Source organism: Podarcis erhardii (genome assembly GCF_964252035.2).
Source record: "Podarcis erhardii genome assembly, chromosome: 15".
Lineage (NCBI taxonomy): Eukaryota > Metazoa > Chordata > Lepidosauria > Squamata > Lacertidae > Podarcis > Podarcis erhardii.
Window position 1 is genome coordinate 30,120,784 of NC_138505.1, and position 18,362 is coordinate 30,139,145.

General features: G+C 47.9%; 1 protein-coding gene across 1 annotated transcript in view; it reads left to right on the forward strand.

Moving 5' to 3' along the window:
* Nucleotides 1-9,657, forward strand: part of LOC309330892 (septin-2) — a 58,637-nt gene extending 48,980 nt beyond the window's left edge. The window contains exon 13 of the mRNA XM_081842829.1: nucleotides 8,369-9,657. The gene's annotated coding sequence lies outside the window, so the exon portion shown is untranslated. The remainder of the gene's footprint in view (nucleotides 1-8,368) is intronic.
* Nucleotides 9,658-18,362: the final 8,705 nt, after the last annotated feature.

Here is an 18,362-nt window from a genome sequence, read left to right on the forward strand (position 1 = left end):
ATGTGGTCCACTTCTTGATAAAGTGGATTCTAGTCCACAAAAGCTTATGCCATCATAATAAGGTGCCACGAGACTCCTTCCTGTGCCCCCCCCCCCCGGGCAGATTAAGACAGCTACTCCTTTCGAAACTATTCAGTGGAAGAAAGTATTCAGAAAGCCTTCCCCCCCCCCCCCGTGTTTAGAAGCCCACTTCTAATAATTGGTAGTGCACTTTTGAGATGTCTGTTCAAAACCTTACTGAAATGTTTACAGAATTGTGTGACTGTGAGAGTATCCACATACACATACACACACACACACACACACACACACACACACACACACACAGCTGAATGTGTGAAACCATTCACCCTTCAGGATTTGTAGCAGGAAGCCTGGATAAGAGTTATCCATGGCCACACCTTAGCTTGTGTTCTTCTAGAGCAGGGATGGGAAACCTCTGGTTCTCCAGATGCTGTTGGACTACAGCTCCCATCATCCCTGACCATTGACCACCCTGGCTGAGGCAGGAGTGCCTGCTTGGCCCCACGACTGTGGGTGCCCTGGGCCGTGGGTGCCATGCAGCATGAATAGCCCTGGCACCGAAATTTGTGGGAGCCCGGGCACTTCATGGGGAATTTTGTGGGTGCTCAGGACCCCACGGAGCCGGCATCTGTGGGCTGAGGCTGATGGGAGTTGGAGTTCAGCAATATCTGTTCCCCATCCCTGTTCTAGGGGGGTGCTTAGCATTACAGGCCCAACTGCAGCCTACAGGCTACTGAATTGTTTAACACAGATGGCAAGCAGGAACATAGATAGCTGCCTTACACCAAGTCATTCCATTGGCCCACCTAGCTCAGCGCTGTCAACTAGGGTTTGGGGCAGGGAGTTTTTCTCAGCAGCTGGTACTAATGCCTATTGCACTGGCTCTGTCTTTTTGGGGGCTCAATTCAGAGTGCTGGTTTTGACTTGGAAAAGCCCCTCCCTGCTTAGGGTCATTTGAGTTGAAGCATCACTTGAATGTGCCTGCCTGTATGTCAGGATGTAGAGGCCCTTCTGTGGATGTCTTTGTCATCTAAAGCCAGGCTTTCTATCCCTGGGATGGAAAAGATTCCCCACTCCTGCCGGAATGTTGTTTTCAGACTGCCTGAGATGTGCTTTTACTCTTCTTGTTCCCTCGGTCTAGTCTGTTACCACTTGCCGTTTAGACAGACTTCTTTTGAGCTGATAGGAGCACTGGGAGTGGGTGTGGATGAGCACATCAGCACCAGTGCAAGCAAGATTGGGAATGTCTCCTGGCACGCTGGATCTGGGATCTGGGAGCCCAACCTCCAGCCCAGAAAGCACAGTCCTGTCTGCACAGCACAGCAGAGAATCACGCTGTCGGCTGATGGATTTCCATCTTTCTCAACTCTGCAGGCTTCCCTTTTTTTTTGGCAGCAGGCTCCAATAAAACAATCCCAAGCCTTTTTTTTTTCCTTTTTTGAGTTTTCAAAATTAGACCAGTGCTTTATATTATTTTCATAACTCATGGCATCTCAATCTGCCTGTGTTGCCGAAATAGCTGCGGTAAGGTGATAGAGATGGCTTTCTGTTTTTCTTTCTGGAAATGAGAATTAGCAACATAAATCTGCCTCCCCCTCCAATTTTTTTTTGGCAAAGAATAATCTCCCATCACTAAACTAAAAACTTGCAAGGTTGGGTCGCCTTCATATTCTGCCCAGTTCGTTTAGGGCAGCCTGCCTTAACTTGTTGCCCTCCCAATGTTGTTGGACTCCAAGTCCCATCAGCCCCAGCCAGCATTTCTAGCAGTCAAGGATGATGGAAGTTGTTGTCTGAGACATCAGGTTGAGGAAGGCTGATTTAACATAGCAACTGGGGTATCTTTGGGCCAGAGTCAAGAATTTAAACTCTGGAAAAGACTGCGACAATTAACTCATCCCACCTATCTTGTAATGTTCCTGCATAACGATGGAAGAGTTTATTGTGTTTGGCTTTTTTTTTCAAGGGGGTGGGGGACTCTTGAGCTACTTTCGCCTAACTTGACCGTATTATCACAACGTGCGGTTTATCTTGCTTTTAAAACCATTAGTCATGCTCCTGACAGGCACATTGCAAAGAACTGAAAAAACAGCCCACTCCCTACAATAATGGATACGTGGGGTTCTAAAAGAAAAATATGTGTGGCGTCGCCCTAGCAACCAGACTTTAATCATGGTCCGATGCCAAACTGATGTGATGAGAAAAGTCATCTCGGGGGGTTAGTGGGGGAGGAAGGATGTATTTGTGTCTGTAGCTTCTGGTGCCTGGAATGTGAAGCTTAGGCAGAATTCTAGCCTTTTTGGAGCAACCACCTTGTAGCCTGCGGGGTGTTTTGCTAACCAAGGCTGGGTGAGCTGCCCCAACGCTCTGGCTCCCCTGCCTCGCCGTGAGTCACGCCGGCCCGTCTGCTTTGTTGCGTCTGCAGAAAATGTGTTGGGATTTGCTCCGATGAGGTTCACTTGCTGCTTGAAGCTTCCTCCGTCTTTTTGAAGGGTAATGCTGAAATAATGAAAAATTCCGGTTCTTTTTATGCTTTGTGAAGACCTAGAGATTTGTGGCTTTTAAAGAGGGAGGATTTTTCTGGGTGTTTTGTGGTTGCTTGGATCTGTGGATTACGCTCACATGGTAATGATCTTCCTTAACATGAGGTCATTGCGTGCTCCGGTGAGGTGGGAGCAACCCTTTTTCTCCTTAACTCATTAATCTTGTGTGCATCCTGCCTTTCCTCCATGGAGCATGAGGCTCAGTATGTTGCGCACTCATATTCTCAACGACCCTGTGAGGTAGGCTTGGCAGAGAGAGAGAGAGACAGAGACAGAGACAGAGACAGAGTGTCAACTTGACCAAGGCTACCCATTGAGTTTTATGGCTGAGTGGGTTTCCCCTGATATAAATCTCAGGTCTTGGATAGCTCAGTTAGTTAGAGCATGGTGCTGATAAACGCCAAGGTTGCATGTTGTATCCCCTTAGAGAACAGCTGCATATTCCTGCATTGCAGGGGGTTGGTCTAGATGACCCTTGGATCCCTTCCAACTCTACAGCTTCCTTATTCTATAGCCTAACTATATTTTAATACGAACAAGCATGCTGCTCAAAATCCCACAATTTGCTCCTACCCACCTCTCACTGGGAGCAACAAACCATGAGGCTCTTCTCGTTGGCCCGACTCGTGGCTCATAGTTTATTTCTAACAAACAACAAACCACTTGCGGTTTGTTTGGGGAGAAGGCCCTCTTGCCAGTAGCCACCTGCCTGAGCTCAGAAGATAATGAAGAACCCAGAGAATAGATTCTGGGGAAGATTGTGCTGTATCCCTTTAGCCCACAGGCACTGACAACAAGTAACACTGTTGAACAGTATTTTGGGAAGCATGAAATACTGTTGGGATGGAGTTTCTGGTGGAGCTCATGAGTAGTGTTTCGCTGGTTGCTCATCTGGAGGGCAAGTGGTGCGGTATGAAAGGGAGGAGTAAAGGAAATGGGGAGGATAACCTCCCCTATCTCTGTTCTTTCTGTTCTGTTTCTCTCAATGCCACCTTGATGGTGGGGATAGCAGTAGGAGTCATAGGAGACAGTTAGCATCCATGTAGAAAAAGGCAGGGAATCATCTAGGGCGTAAAAGGTTTCCCTCCCAGAGCCCTGAAATCCCTTTTATTCATTGGATTTTTGTCCTTTCATCAGTTTTATCACTGTATCATAATCATGAGGACTAGGAACCTGCTTCTTTCCATTTAAAGATTGGAGGGTTGCATTCTGATACTTCAGGAAGCTGAAACAATGTTCAAGATTTGTGGCCCATGTGTTAGTGTTCTTAACATCTTTGCATTGGTAGTGGGGGGGAGGAAGGTGCTGTATGATTTTAAAAGTACAATAACTAATATTGTGCTAAAAGAGGATTTGGGTTTTGTATTAAGCTTTTAATCCTTGAGGTAAGAGAGAACACAAACCGTTCAAGTAGGAGTGCTTAAAAAAAAGAAAGAGCCCAAACAAGTAATATCCTATGACTAGTGATCCATGTTTTATTTCTCCCCATGCTGCCAGTTTTTAAATGATTGTGAAAGTCTGGCTCCACGTGGCTTCTTCGTCTCCTCTAATCCTTTTGGTGTTAGTGTCATTTCACAATTTTTGTCAGTGATCTTTTCAGACGGAGTTGTGGTGTATCCTTTTGACTTCTGTAAGCTTCACCCCACAAATTCCCTTTTTTTATTTTGTAAATGCAAAGAAGTGAAAGTACCTGGAATGTTGGTGACTGATTGAAATACATCAATCAGCCTCACTGATGTGTTCAGTACAAAGGGAATGTTTCCAGATTTCACATTTTCTCTTCATGGCACACCTGCAACCCACGTGGAGAATTGTGTTGGTAAACAAACAGGAGGCTGGGGAATTAGCAATCTTATCATTTTATTTATTCATTAACCCATCAATTTCTTTTCTATCCCGTCTTTCTGCCAAGGATCTCAAGGTGATGTACATGATTGTAGTCCCACCCACCCCACGGCCTCTGCACTTTATCCTTACAAAATATTTTATTCATTTATTCATTTATTCATTCAGATCAGCCTTTCTCAACCTGTGGGTCCCCAGATGTTGTTGAACTACAAATCCCATCACCCTTAGCAAGCAAGGCCAGAGCTCAGGGATGATGGGAGCTGTAGTCCAACAACATCTGGGGACCCACAGGTTGAGAACTGCTGATCTAGATTAATATATCCTGCTTTGTAACCCTGAGAGGTGATCAAAGTAGCTTATGAATGATTATCACAAAAAAGAGCCCCATTCTGGTATCGGGGACAGAAACAACATGGTGTCCCCCATGGCACCAGGATTTATTCATTTGCTATCCTCATCTGTGTTCCCCTTCTGCTTCTCCCTACCAGACAACAGCTTTGACTGATGTTCTCTGAGGCAAGGGAGTGGGGTTCGACAGCTGGAACAACAACCTTGTGAGAGGGGTTAGGCCAGGAGTGGGGAAGCTTTTTGACTCCATGGGCCAGAGCCTAATTAGAATTGGACTCACCAGCCAAATTCGGAAGGTGGGTGGGGTTCCCCACCTGTCAAAAACATGGTGCCATAATGGCATCATAATGGCAAATCCCAAAGTCAGGGCTTCAAAGCACCTTGCATGGTTCTGTGAAAAGGGAAAGGTTCTTCCCTCATTTTAGCAGGTTAAAAAAACCCCTCTGTTCTAGCAAGAGATTCCGATGCCTTCCTCTTTGTGATTCAGGGCTGGGTGGGCTTTGGAATCCCTTGCTAAAGGGGAGCTTTCCATTGTTTTAGCAGGGATCCCATGCAGGTTTGCATGGACTGGTCTACTAAAATAATGGGGGGGGGGGGCGATGGTGGAATCAGTTTTAGCAGGGGATTGTGGTAGCAAACAGCTTCCTGAATCAATAGGAGGTTAGCCTGAAAGAGTGCTGAACAGAGCAGGATTTAACCCTTGCTCATCAACGAAGAGGCAGCCAATTTAGCTTGATCTACACCGCTTCCTGCAAGTATGCTTTTCTATCCCAAGGGCTTCTTATGACATTTACATTCATAATACTCAGTTGCAGTGGACCAAGGGTTTTGTTTTGGCCTCTTGTGCTAGGTCTTGAGAGATTCGTGACAAACCCTTGCACCTGCTGTTTCCCTGGTGATGTAAGCCCCTGGTTTTCTGTCAATCCTGCCTCTGAGGCGAATGTCCCAAATATTTTTTGCATCTTCCTCTGCTCTTACCTGGACTGCTCAACTATGTTCCCAGCACAGCTGCATAAATATACAAGGGTATGAAGTGGCCTCCCGCCAGAATTCTGCAATTCAGTCACGTTATAAAACAGCTTAACGGATTTGGATCGAAGCAGGGCAAGCAGACTTCCCCATCCTGGTGCCATCCAGGTATTTTGGAATGCAACTCCTGCCAGGCCTAGTCAGCACGGCCCTGCTGGCTGGGCCTGATGGGAGTTATAGTCCAGAACTTCTGGAGAGGCACTAGGTTGAAGAAAGCCGTTTTATTTTGCTTTAGTGGAGATGCCAGATGGGTTAGCTGTTAACCTGTTAGGAACGGAGAAACCCAGGGCTTTCAGACCAGTAAATGTCCTGGTGCTCATCTGAATGTGAAACCTATTTGGAGTAACTGCAAGGCTTGTGGCTGCAGTTCAGTAGATGAGAACAGAAAAATCCTAGGCCCATCCTAGTCCAGCACTCTATTCTCACAGTGGCCAGCCAAATTCCTACAGGAAGCCCCTAACTTAAGCAGGACCTAACTGCAGGTTCAACTGAACTGAAGTGCCTAGTTGAGTCCCCCCCCCCAAACTTGGGTCTCCAGCTGTTTTTGGACTACAATTCCCATCATCCCTGGCCACTGGTCTTGCTAGCTAGGGATGATGGGAGTTGTAGTCCAAAAACAGCTGGAGACCCAAGTTTGGGAAACGCTGGCCTAGCCCTTAGACTACCCACCTCCAGCACTTTCTTTTGCATGCTGCGATGCCTCACAAACTTTGTTCTAACATCAAAATATGGAATTCGAACAGCGCACTCTTTCAGGGATGGTCGTTAGCCTATCTCAACTTTGTTTCCCCAAATCCCTCCCCTGAATTACGGCAGGCAGTAATTCAGCAGGTCATGGAGTCTGGAAGTAAGCACCGTGGAGGGCCTGCTACAGCTTCTCCCTCTGATTACCTCCGCCATGGCAATTGGTAGCTGGGAGGAGTCTAAACTGGGGCTGGATCCAGGCATGGAGGAGCAGAGCTTGACTGCTCTGTCCTTTCATGGCCTCGGCAATAAATAAAGGCATGTTAAGTTGTCAACCTGTTAACTTTGCCGTTCCAGCACTTATCTGTCAGTGTATAACGTCTGATTTAAAAATATGACTCTTCCGAGGAAACCAACTGTGTCAAGGCAAGACTGCAACATTTACAGCGAGCAGAATTTAGAGCTGGTTGCAGCTGCTGAGCCCACATGTACTGTTGCAAAGGTCCTTCGAAACAGCAACAGCAGTGGTTTAGGTCAGGGGTAGGAGCGTGCAGTCCATATGTTGCAGACTAAAATGCTCATCACCCCCAGGATGTGTGAAGCAGGGCCATTGAGGGTCTGGGGAAAACAGGGTATGGCTTGGTTAAAGCTCTACGGCCTGGATGGCTGCATTTGGGCCCTGGGCCTGACATTCCCCACCCCTGGCTTAAAGTTCTCTAACTGTACTATGCCTTGGTGAGTAATTTAGCAGAATATGGCCAGCCTGCTTTAAAAAAAAATATCTCCCCAAGTAGAAGGATAAAAAGGCTGACGTTTTCAAATCTGGGAATTCAAAGTGGAAACCTGAGATAGTCCCGGGGTGAGGGGAGGGTGGGTCTGCAGCCCTGCCCTCTCTTTTTACGGTTCTTCAGACCCTCCCTAGCCTAATTCCCTTGCCAAAGATCTCTGGACTCAGATTCCTCGTTTCCCATTTTGCTCTTGCCCTGTTTTTCAATTAGGACACAGTGCCTAACCCAGCACAACTGGCACTTTCTCAAAGAAACTGGAAAAACAAGATGCCGCTGCTTCTGGATTGTGTCTAATAAAATGTAATCTGCCCTGGAGCAAATTTAGGTAGCATTCCCTTAATTTTAGTCTGCTTCCAGGAAATTGGCAGGATAGGGTTTTTTTTTCAGGTTCCTCCCCTTCTTAAAATAAAAATAAAAACGTGTGTGGTGCCTAACTCTTGAAAGGGCTAAATTGACAATATAATAACAATAACAGATAATATCCTGCCTTTTTCCCAGACTGGGACTCAAGGCAGCCTACGCATACCCACACACAAAACACCACACACACACTGGTATCATTCGCATGATTTGGAGGCAGACAGCATGTGCAAAACTTTGTATGTTTGAACTGCTCGGAAGTTTAGTAACTGCTATTATTATTTAATTCAGATGCCAGAATGGCTGCTAAGTAGTTTGCAACTATGAAATCAATGCACAATCAAATCAATACATAATTAAGTCAACACATAATTAAAATACACAATTACAAATCCATCAGGGGATTAACCTATCCTTAATTAAAATTACAATAAAACAAAGAGTAAAAAAATAAAAATGTTTAAACTGTCAAAACCGTAAAATTGCAGGTTCCGTTCAGGGAAATGCTTGAGTAAACAGGTGAGTCTTCTGGAGCCGGCGGCATGCCAACACTGGTTGAGGGGAGCTCTAGTATATCAGCGGGGAGGGCATGTCCTGCATTGAGAGCACGAAAGCCAATACCAGGGAATTGTGTCCATGGGAAAGTTTTCTGTTTCTTTCAATAGAATGGATCTGTGCTGTGTTCGTTTACACAGGGTGATCTACCTGTGGAAGGAAGTCTATGGCCTTTTCTTCTTTTTCTTACAGTGGCTACTCAATGCTCTTAAAATGGGTCAGTGCTTTATCTGAAACTGAACGGTGACACTAGTGAAACGCCAATGGATCATTCCTGGACGCAAGGCTGGATGCTACGAGGAGCAGCTGGCGGTCTTGAAGATCATATTGAAAAGCAGCTCTTCTCCCCATATATATATATATATATATATATATATATATATATATATATACCTCTCCTTAATCATGTTGCTTATATCACCCTGTTGGTAATAATATGCTCGTGCTTATAATGTGGGACTTACTTTTCCTTATCTTTCCCTTTCTTTTTTTTTTTTAATTCAAAAGCAAATATGCCATCTTATATGCAGTAGGCTTTGAGAGTAGGTTGATGAACCATGTTGCGTTTTGTTTAGCTAGGCTAACATGATACCTTTTTTGTGTGTGTGTGGCAACTTTCTTACTAAAAGACGCGGTGACCTGTTTACCATAAATGTCTGCAGTCTCCTAACTACATTTTGTTTAGGCTTTGTGTAACCATTGTGTGATTTGTTGCTAGTTTAGAACAGCCCCGTCCGCACTGTATGTTTAAAGCAGTACCACCCCACTTTTAAACAGTCACGGCTTCCTCCAAAGAATGCTGGGATGTGTAGTTTGTTAAGAGTGCTGAGAATAGGAGTCTCCTAATAACTCTCGGTCCCCTTAACAAACCGCAATTCCCAGGATTCTTTGGGGGAACTCATGACTGTTTAAAATGGAATGATGCTACTTTAAGTGCATATGGGACCAACATTCTTCTCTCACCAAAAAAGATGTCTGTCTCTGTAAGCCAGTCTTTGCCAACCTAACACCCTCCAGATGTGTTGGCGTACGGTTTCCACCAGCCCGAGCCAATGGGTTAGTGGGAATTGTAGTGCAAAACATCTGGCAGGTGCTAGGTCAGTGAAGGCTGTGTTGTCACCTGTGCTTTGGCTCTCTGGGGTAGAATTCCCCTTGGTGCTTCCTGGTTTTTATTATTATTATTATTATTATAAAAATACAAATAAACGGTACAGAACACTAAAGTGATGGGGGAGGATGAGCCATCCTTTTACCCGCGATGCCTTAAAATCATGCAAATGTCTTAACATGCCAAATATTCTCAGAGGCCTCCTAGAAGATCCGCCTTGAATTTTTCAGGTACTAATTTAGCAACCTTTTCTATCGGAACAGGTTTTGTTTTTCCTCGGTTGAAAGAACAACGGTATTTTCACAATTATTTTATATTGTATCATGACACTAAACGCCCCTTTGCAGTTTTGTAATAAATTGAACAGACACGAGGGGAGGTAAAGCGTGTGGTTTTTTAAAATCCTTCTATTTTGGTTCACTAAACAAAATACGTCGGCAGAATCTGTAAAGACCTGGGGATGGGGGACCTATGGCCCTCTGGTTGTGGTTGGACTACAACTCCCATCACCCCTGACCACCGTCCACGTTGGCTGGGGCAGATGGGAGTTGAAGTTCAGCCACATCTGGAGGACCACAGGATACCTACCCCTCTTCGCTCTCCAGCCGCAGTCTCCAGGAAAGTGACTGACCCTGCTCCCCCAAAATTCGCTTGGTGGGGTGGGGGTGGAGAATGAAAACACAATGCTAGTAAAAACATAAGAAGAGCCTGCTGGAGAATGGCCCATCTAGGCCCGGATGCTGTTCTTACAGCGGCCAATCAGATGCCTGTGGGGAACCTGCAAGTAGGACCCAAACACAAGAGTACTGTACTCTCCTCTCCTGCAGTTTCCAGGAACTGGTTAGGCATGAGTGTGGGGTGTTCAAGTATCAAAGGGACCCCTAGGGACGCTGGTGGTGCTGTGGTCTAAACCACTGAGCCTCTTGGGCTTGCCGATCGGAAGGTCAGTGGTTCAAATCCCCGCAACGAGGTGAGCTCCCATTGCTCTGTCCCAGCTCCTGCCAACCTAGCAGTTCGAAAGCACGCCAAAAAGTGCAAGTAGATAAATAGGTACACCTCTGGCAGGAAGGTGAACGGCGTTTCCGTGCTCTGCTCTGGTTTTGGTGTTCCAATGCCCCAGAAGCGGTGTAGTCATGCTGGCCACATGACCCAGAAAAACTGTCTGCAGACAAATGCCGGCTCCCTTGGCCTGTAAAGCGAGATGAGCGTTTGTGACTGGACTTAATTGTCAGGGGTCCTTTACCATTACCTTTTTAAGGGACCCATGGATGGTTAAGTTCAGTCAAAGGCAACTATGGGGTTGCGGCACTCATCTTGCTTTCAGGCTGAGGGAGCCGGCGTTTGTCCACAGACAGCTTTCCGGGTCATGTGGCCAGCAGGACTAAACTGCTTCTGGCACAATGGGACACCATGACAGAAACCAGAACGCACGGAAATGCCATTTACCTTCCCCCCGCAGCAGTACCTATTTATCTACTTGCACTGGCATGCTTTTGAACTGCTAGGTTGGCAGGAGCTGAGACAGAGCAATGGAAGCTCACTCCATCGCGTGGATTCAAACTGCTGACCTTCCAGTCGGCAAGCCCAAAAGGCTCAGTGGTTTAGACCACAGTGCTACCCACATCCCCCAAGTATGCACAGTTGTGTGTATGGCATCCACAACTCTTTCACCGGTTAGCAAAAACGTTGGTGAACCTTGATCAAAATAAAACACAAATGTGTAAAAACAAACCCACCTTAAATCCTATTATCATTCTTAGATACTCGCACGGAAGAGACTCGTGTGCAGCTTTGCAGCAAACTAATTCTGACTTGAAACTCACTGGGACTGATTCGTATAAGAACTTGGCTGGATCAGGCTAAGTGTCAATCTGGTTTAGTTTTAGCAGATGTCCCCGTTTCCCGGGGAGAGTCCCCAGATTTGCAAATAAGTCCCCGGACAAATTCCATCCCCGGAATGTTCCCAGATTTCATCCAATGTCCTCGGGAAACACAGCAGCAGCAGTCTCAGCAGCCCGGAGCAGTTGGCTCTCGCTGGCTTCAGGAGCTGCTCAGAAGTCCCCATATGTTGGTGGTTCAGGGGCTCTAAGATGCAGCTTCTGGGCTGCCTCCACCTTCCCTGACCCCAGCAACTAAGCTGTGAAGGGAGGCTTCATGCTGCCTATCGGAGCAGCCTCTGAACTCCTACTTGTGTGCAAGCAGGAGTGGGGCAGGGATCTTTGAGCCAGTGTGGTGTAGTGGTTGAGAGCGGTAGTCTCGTAATCTGGGGAACCGGGTTCGCGTCTCCGCTCCTCCACATGCAGCTGCTGGGTGACCTTGGGCCAGTCACACTTCTCTGAAGTCTCTCAGCCCCACTCACCACACAGAGTGTTTGTTGTGGGGGAGGAAGGGAAAGGAGAATGTTAGCCACTTTGAGACTCCTTAAAGGGAGTGAAAGGCGGGATATCAAATCCAAACTCCTCCTCTTCTTCTCAGCTGTGAAGGGAGGCTTCACACTGCCTATCGGAGCTTGCGTGCAAGCAGAGGGGGCAGGGATCTCTCAGTTAGGCAATGGGAAGCCACCCTTCCCAGCTGAGGGATCCCCACCCCCTGCTGCTTGCACAAAGGTAGGAATGGGATTGGGGCTGCTCCGATGGGAAGGGAGGCATTGCGCTGCCCGAGCCTCGCTGCCGCCGCTCTCGGCCCTCCTCCGCTTTCCATGCCTTATCCGCCACGCACCGCTTCCCTATCACCACCACCAAAGAACCAATAACTCAGGGGCTGCCCAGGCTCATGGAGAAAGGAGGTATGAGCCGCCCCTCTGCCACCACCATCGCTGCAGCATCAACATCCCGAATGCGTAGTATGTATGTATGTATTTACAGTGGTACCTCGGGTTACATACGCTTCAGGTTACAGACTCCGCTAACCCAGAAATAGTGCTTCAGGTTAAGAATTTTGCTTCAGGATAAGAACAGAAATCGGGCTCCAGCGGCACAGCGGCAGCAGCAGGAGGCCCCATTAGCTAAAGTGGTGCTTCAGGTTAAGAACAGTTTCAGGTTAAGTACGAACATCCGGAACGAATTAAGTACTTAACCTGAGGTACCACTGTATTTAAAGTGTCCCCGGATTCATTGAAAGAAATCTGGTAACCTTCAGCTAGTCCAGCATCGTCTCCCCCTACAATTGGCCAAGCAGATGGCTCTAGGAAGTCCAGAAGAAGGCAGCTGGGGCTGGTCCTTGAGGCAAATTGGGCTCTGCCCCACCCACCTCAGCCATCCCCCACCTGTCTTGCCACCTTCCTTACAACCTGCCCAGAGGGTTGCTTCTTCCTCTCAAGTCTCAGCGTTGTAGAACTCAGCAAAGAGGAGGAATATGGGGCCAAAACCAGAAATGGTTGGCTCTTGCTCCATCTGCCATTGGGCTCCCTGGCCTTGCTTCCCACCAGTCCAAATGGGCACCAGCCATCCCTGGAAATGGGATATGCAAGGAAATTCCTCTCCCTTGTTCATTTTGGAAGTGATGGCACCCTTCTGTAGTTTTGCTGCAGCCCAATCCCGTGTTCTGGAGCAAGTCTGTATTCACCAGAGCTTTCTCCCAAATAAATGTGCATAAGGAATACAGTTGTCTTACTGTGTTTTCATGGGGGAAACCCTTGCAGGGTGTTGGCTCCATCCAGAAATTGAAACTGATGTGGTAGTTTGGGTTGATCTTCGGCATGGATTGCTGATAGGAAAATAAACAAGTCACTGTCTTTGATTACCTAAACACTGAGCATACAAATAGTTCCCTAAAATCCCAGGGAATGTCAATGGGAAATCCATTTCTTAGGTTGCATATGCACCATACATTCAAAGCACAGTAATTTCTTAAGGGTGTTGGGGATTGTAGCCTCTGTGAGGGGTAAACTATAGTTCCCGCAGTTCTTCGGGGAGGAGGGATGTGCTTTAAATGTATGGCATGCCTGCAGCCTTATAAGGGAAGAACTTCAGCCAGGGTCTGAATCAAAAGGGTCCATAAAGGCAAGAAAGATATGGAGATTAAAACCGTGGACTATCACTGATGAGGAAATGAGCTGTCATTTTCTTCACAGTAATGTAAACTCTTCTAAGCTTCCCATAGACTGTTTCCTGAGTGCTCTGATTCTGCTTGGTGCTGGTGGTGTTGGCAGGGAAAGAGAGGAGGGGATGAGATTTTCTTCCCCGTTGTGCCGTTGGTGGTGAAATAGCCCAGGAACTGCTGAGCCAATGCAAATGGCTTAGTAGCCAAGGTCTGACTCACAGGCTTTGCAGCCTCTATCTGAAGGCCCACATCCACACTATGCATTCAGAGCAGTATCATAGCACTTTAAAAAAGCATGTCAGGAGCTGGAGTCCGGGGCAGGTCAGCAAGAAAATTTCTAGTGTCAGTGAACTCTTTATTCAAAGAAACCCAAACAGACCTAGTGATCACAGCAACTCTTCCCAGTACAGTGGTGCCTCGCAAGACGAAATTAATCCATTCCGTGAGGCTCTTCGTCTAGCGGTTTTTTCGTCTTGCGAAGCAAGCCCATTGACAGCTTAGTGGATTAGCGCTATTAGCGGTTTAGCGGCTTTTAGCGGATCAGCTGATAAGCGGCTTAGCGGCTTAGGAAAAGGGGGGGGAAGGGGGAAAAAACTCGCAGGAACTCGCAAGACATTTCGTCTTGCGAATCAAGCCCATAGGGAAATTCGTTTTGCGAAGCGCCTCCAAAACGGAAAACCCTTTCGTCTAGCGGGTTTTCCGTCTTGCGAGGCATTCGTCTTGCGGGGCACCACTGTAGGTCTTGCCCAGGCTTCCTCAACCTCGGCCCTCCAGATGTTTTGAGACTACAGTTCCCATCATCCCTGACCACTGGTCCTGCTAGCTAGGGATCATGGGAGTTGTAGGCCAAAAACATCTGGAGGGCCAAGGTTGAGGAAGCCTGATCTTGCCCCAATGAGGCAGTTGCAAGGACTGAAGGTCCCTGCCTTCCGACTGCTCTCTAAGGCTCCATCCCCACGTCCTTCCCCAGCAATCTGAAGCTCCTTTGTCTTGTCTTTCGTTGCTCCACCCTCTTCATCTCTCTGTGTGTTCTGGGAGACCAGTGGAGAGGGGAGCTGGTCACAGCAGGAGGGGGAGATTCCCTGTCTTCTTCAGCAGCCTGCCTCCACTCCACCTCTTGACCATCCTCTGATTCTGGCCTGCTCTCTGCCCCAGCCTCTTCCTGTTCATTAAAATCCTGTTGCCTCTTCACCTTCTGACACCACCTGTTCCCAGTCTGATCCCACTGACCACTCATCGCCATCCAATCACACCCCCCCCGACTCGGAGCTGTCTTCCCTTGGGGGCTCCCAGCTGGTGCCTCCCATGTCCACCACTCCTCTGCATCCAGCCAGTCCATGTCACATGACTTTCCCCAAAGCATCCTGGGAGCATCTGCTTCACCAGCATCTAGTACTGGGCGGGACTAGTGGTGGGCGGGACTAAAACCAGCAGTGGGCAGGACCAAAGCCAAAGTGGGTGGGACTAGAGCAAAAAGTGGGTGGGACAATCCCTTCCCCCTCTCTTTTAGCCCTCCCACTCCCCATCTAGCAGGCTGCTAAGAGAGGGAAGGATAGCTCTGAAATTATCTCTTGCAGACGTCTTCTGAGATTAAGTCAAGAGCTGCAAATTACCTCTCCCTCTGTCCTGTACTAGAGCGGGTGGCGCTGTGGTCCAAATCACAGAGCCTAGGGCTTGTCAATCAGAAGGTCAACGGTTCAAATCCCCGCAACGGGGTGAGCTCCTGTTGCTCGGTCCCAGCTCCTGCCAACCTAGCAGTTCAAAAGCACGTCAAAATGCAAGTAGAAATAGGTACCACTCTGGCGGGAAGGTAAACGCTGCTCTGGTTCGCCAGAAGCGGCTTAGTCATGCTGGCCACATGCGAGATGAGCGCCGTAACCCTAGAGTCGTCCGTGACTGGACTTAACGGTCAGGGGTCCCATTATCTTTACTTGTCCCGTACTAGAGCAGGCATGTCCAAACTTGGCCCTCCAGCTGTTTTGGGACTACAATTCCCATCATCCCTGACCACTGGTCCTGTTGGCTTGGGATGATGGGAGTTGTAGTCCCAAAAGAGCTGGAGGGCCAAGTTTGGACATGCCTGTACTAGAGGAACCCTTGGTTGGATCCAGGCAGCAGGCCTCTTTTTCTGTGGTGTTTTGCTAGGAGGAAACCCACCACGACACGGTCTCCTGAACAAGCTTTGAATTATCCATTTAGTCTGTATCCGACTTAAATTTCTGGTGGCAGGCTGTCAAACAATGTATGGATCTGACTCGGTGAGGTTGCCTTTTGTTGCGCAGCAGAGACTCAAACGGCTTTGCGGTTGTCTGGCCTTTAAAAAATCATGCCGATATGGACTCCATTTCTTCTTTCCCACCCCACCCCCATTGACTGAATTGAACCGAGAACTCGAGAGGTTTCCAAGCAGCTTTGGTTACATGCATTTGTTGCGACAGGCCAGTGGCCAACTTTCTGAGCTTTTCTTCTTTGCGTCGTCGTGAGGGAAGCATTTTATGTGGAAGAGGTGACGGAAGAAGGCCTGCGGTAATCGCTGCATCACTTCAGAAAGGTGGTATTTGATTATGGCAACAACCACTTGAACACACCAGTTTCCTGCATGAATATAAGTATATAATAATAATAATAATAATAATAATAATAATAATAATAATTTATTTGTACCCCGCCCATCTGGCTGGGTTTCCCCAGCCACTCTGGGCAGCTTCCAACAAAGATTAAAAATACAGTGGTGCCTCGCTAGACGAAATTAATCCGTTCCGCGAGTCTCTTCGTCTAGCAGTTTTTTCGTCTTGCGAAGCAAGCCCATTGACAGCTTAGCGGATTAGCACTATTAGCGGTTTAGTGGCTTAGCGGATAAGCAGATAAGCGGCTTAGCGGCTTAGAAAAAGGGGGGGGAGGGGAAAAAAACCCGCAGGAACTCGCAAGACATTTTCATCTTGCGAAGCAAGCCCATAGGAAATTCGTTTTGCGAAGCACCTCCAAAACGGAAAACCCTTTCGTCTAGCGGGTTTTCCGTCTTGCGAGGCATTCGTCTTGCGGGGCACCATTGTACATTAAAATGTCACACATTAAAACCTTCCCTGAACAGGGCTGCCTTCAGATGTCTTGTAAATGTTAGATAGTTGTTTATCTCTGACATCTGATGGGAGGGCGTTCCACAGGGCAGGTGCCACTGCCAAGAAGGCCCTCTGCCTGGTTCCCTGTAGCTTTGCTTCTCGCAATGAAGGAACCGCCAGAAGTCCCTCAGCGCTGGACCTCAGTGTCCGGGCAGAATGATGTGGGTGGAGACACTCCTTCAGGTATACTGGGCCGAGGCCATTTAGGGCTTTAAAGGTCAGCACCAACGCTTTGAATTGTGCTCGGAAACATACTGGAGCCTGTCTTTGCATGCTGGGGAAATCCCTAACTCACTGAGGGTTACCCTCACCTGATTTAGCCGGCCAGTCAAAGCCATTCCCAGGGTGTGGCCACTGTCATGTGTTTACAGCTTGTAGGAGCCACAGGTGAGATCTGAGTGCAGTGTGGGGACCAAAGGTGGACAAAGTACCCTATAAGGAGCAGGACATGTCACCCACCAGAGGTACTACCCTCCCCTAACACCCCAAACCCTCTTTTTTATTTCTTTTAAGTAACAGTTGATTATTCAGCCTAAGGTAAAGGGACCCCTGACCATTAGGTCCAGTCGTGGCCGACTCTGGGGTTGTGGCGCTCATCTTGCTTTATTTGCCGAGGGAGCCGGCGTACAGCTTCCAGGTCATGTGGCCAGCATGACTAAGCCGCTTCTGGCAGACCAGAGCAGTGCACGGAAACACCGTTTACCTTCCCATCTGAGTGGTACCTATTTATCTACTTGCACTCTGACGTGCTTTCAAACTGTTAGGTGGGCAGGAGCAGGGACCGAGCGACGGGAGCTCACCCCGTCGTGGGGATTTGAACCGCTGACCTTCTGATTGGCAAGTCCTAGGCTCTGTGGTTTAACCCACAGTGCCACCCGCGTCCCAACTTATTCAGCCTAGCCCTTTCACAAAGGTCTTCTGGGTCAGAACTCAGAAAACGCATAATTATAATAAATCATTCAGGTATTTAGGTCCCTGTGATGCTGTCTGATTCAGAGTCATTCCACCCAGCTCAATATTGTCTACACTGACCGACAGTGACTCTTCAGGGTTTCAGACAGGTGTCTCTCTCCCTGCCCTTCCCGGAGATGCTGAGGGATCTTTTGCATGAAAATAGCTCAGCCGGTAGAGCACCAGACTCTTAATCTCAGGGTTGTGGGTTCAAGCCCCATGTTGGGCAAAAGATTCCTGCATTGCAGGGGGTTGGACTAGATGACGCTCGGGGTCCCTTCCAACTCTACAATTCTGTGATGATTCTGTTGTGAAAATCAGATGCCCTGCCGCTGAGCTGCGACCCAAGAAGCTCAATTATTGTTAGGGTTTTGGACAGGGCTCCTTCCCAGTCCTTCCTGGAGATTGAACTGGGACCTTTTGCATGCAAAGCAAAGTGCTCGGCTCTTGAGTTGGGACTCTTCTTCTTCTTCTTCTTCTTCTTCTTCTTCTTCTTCTTCTTCTTCTTCTTCTTCCTCTTCCTCTTCAGTAGGGCTTCCTCCTTGGCAAGCATGTGCAGAACTGCAGCAGCCTTAGATTCAAAACAGGCTGACAGGATTCTCCATGATGTGACCAGCTCATTTTCCACCCTCCCCCGGAACTGTTATTAGTTCTGGTTTGAGGGTCATGGCGCCTACATGTGACTTGGAAAGTGTTCTGAGTGCCTGATAGAATCATATAGTTGGAAGGGACCATTAGGGTCAGGAATCTTTAGCCCAGCTTGGGGTTTGAACCCACAACCCTGTGATTTAGAGTCTCATGCTTTATCGACTGAGCTATCCCAGGCCTACCCTTGTTTTCATAAACAGAAAACAGCACTATCCAGTTTTAAAACGCAGAACTGGCTGGCTGAGTCCTGCAGGCCAGGGATGTGCACACCACAGGTTTCGTAGATCTACTTTCCTTTTCCTTTTCCCTTTTTACTACA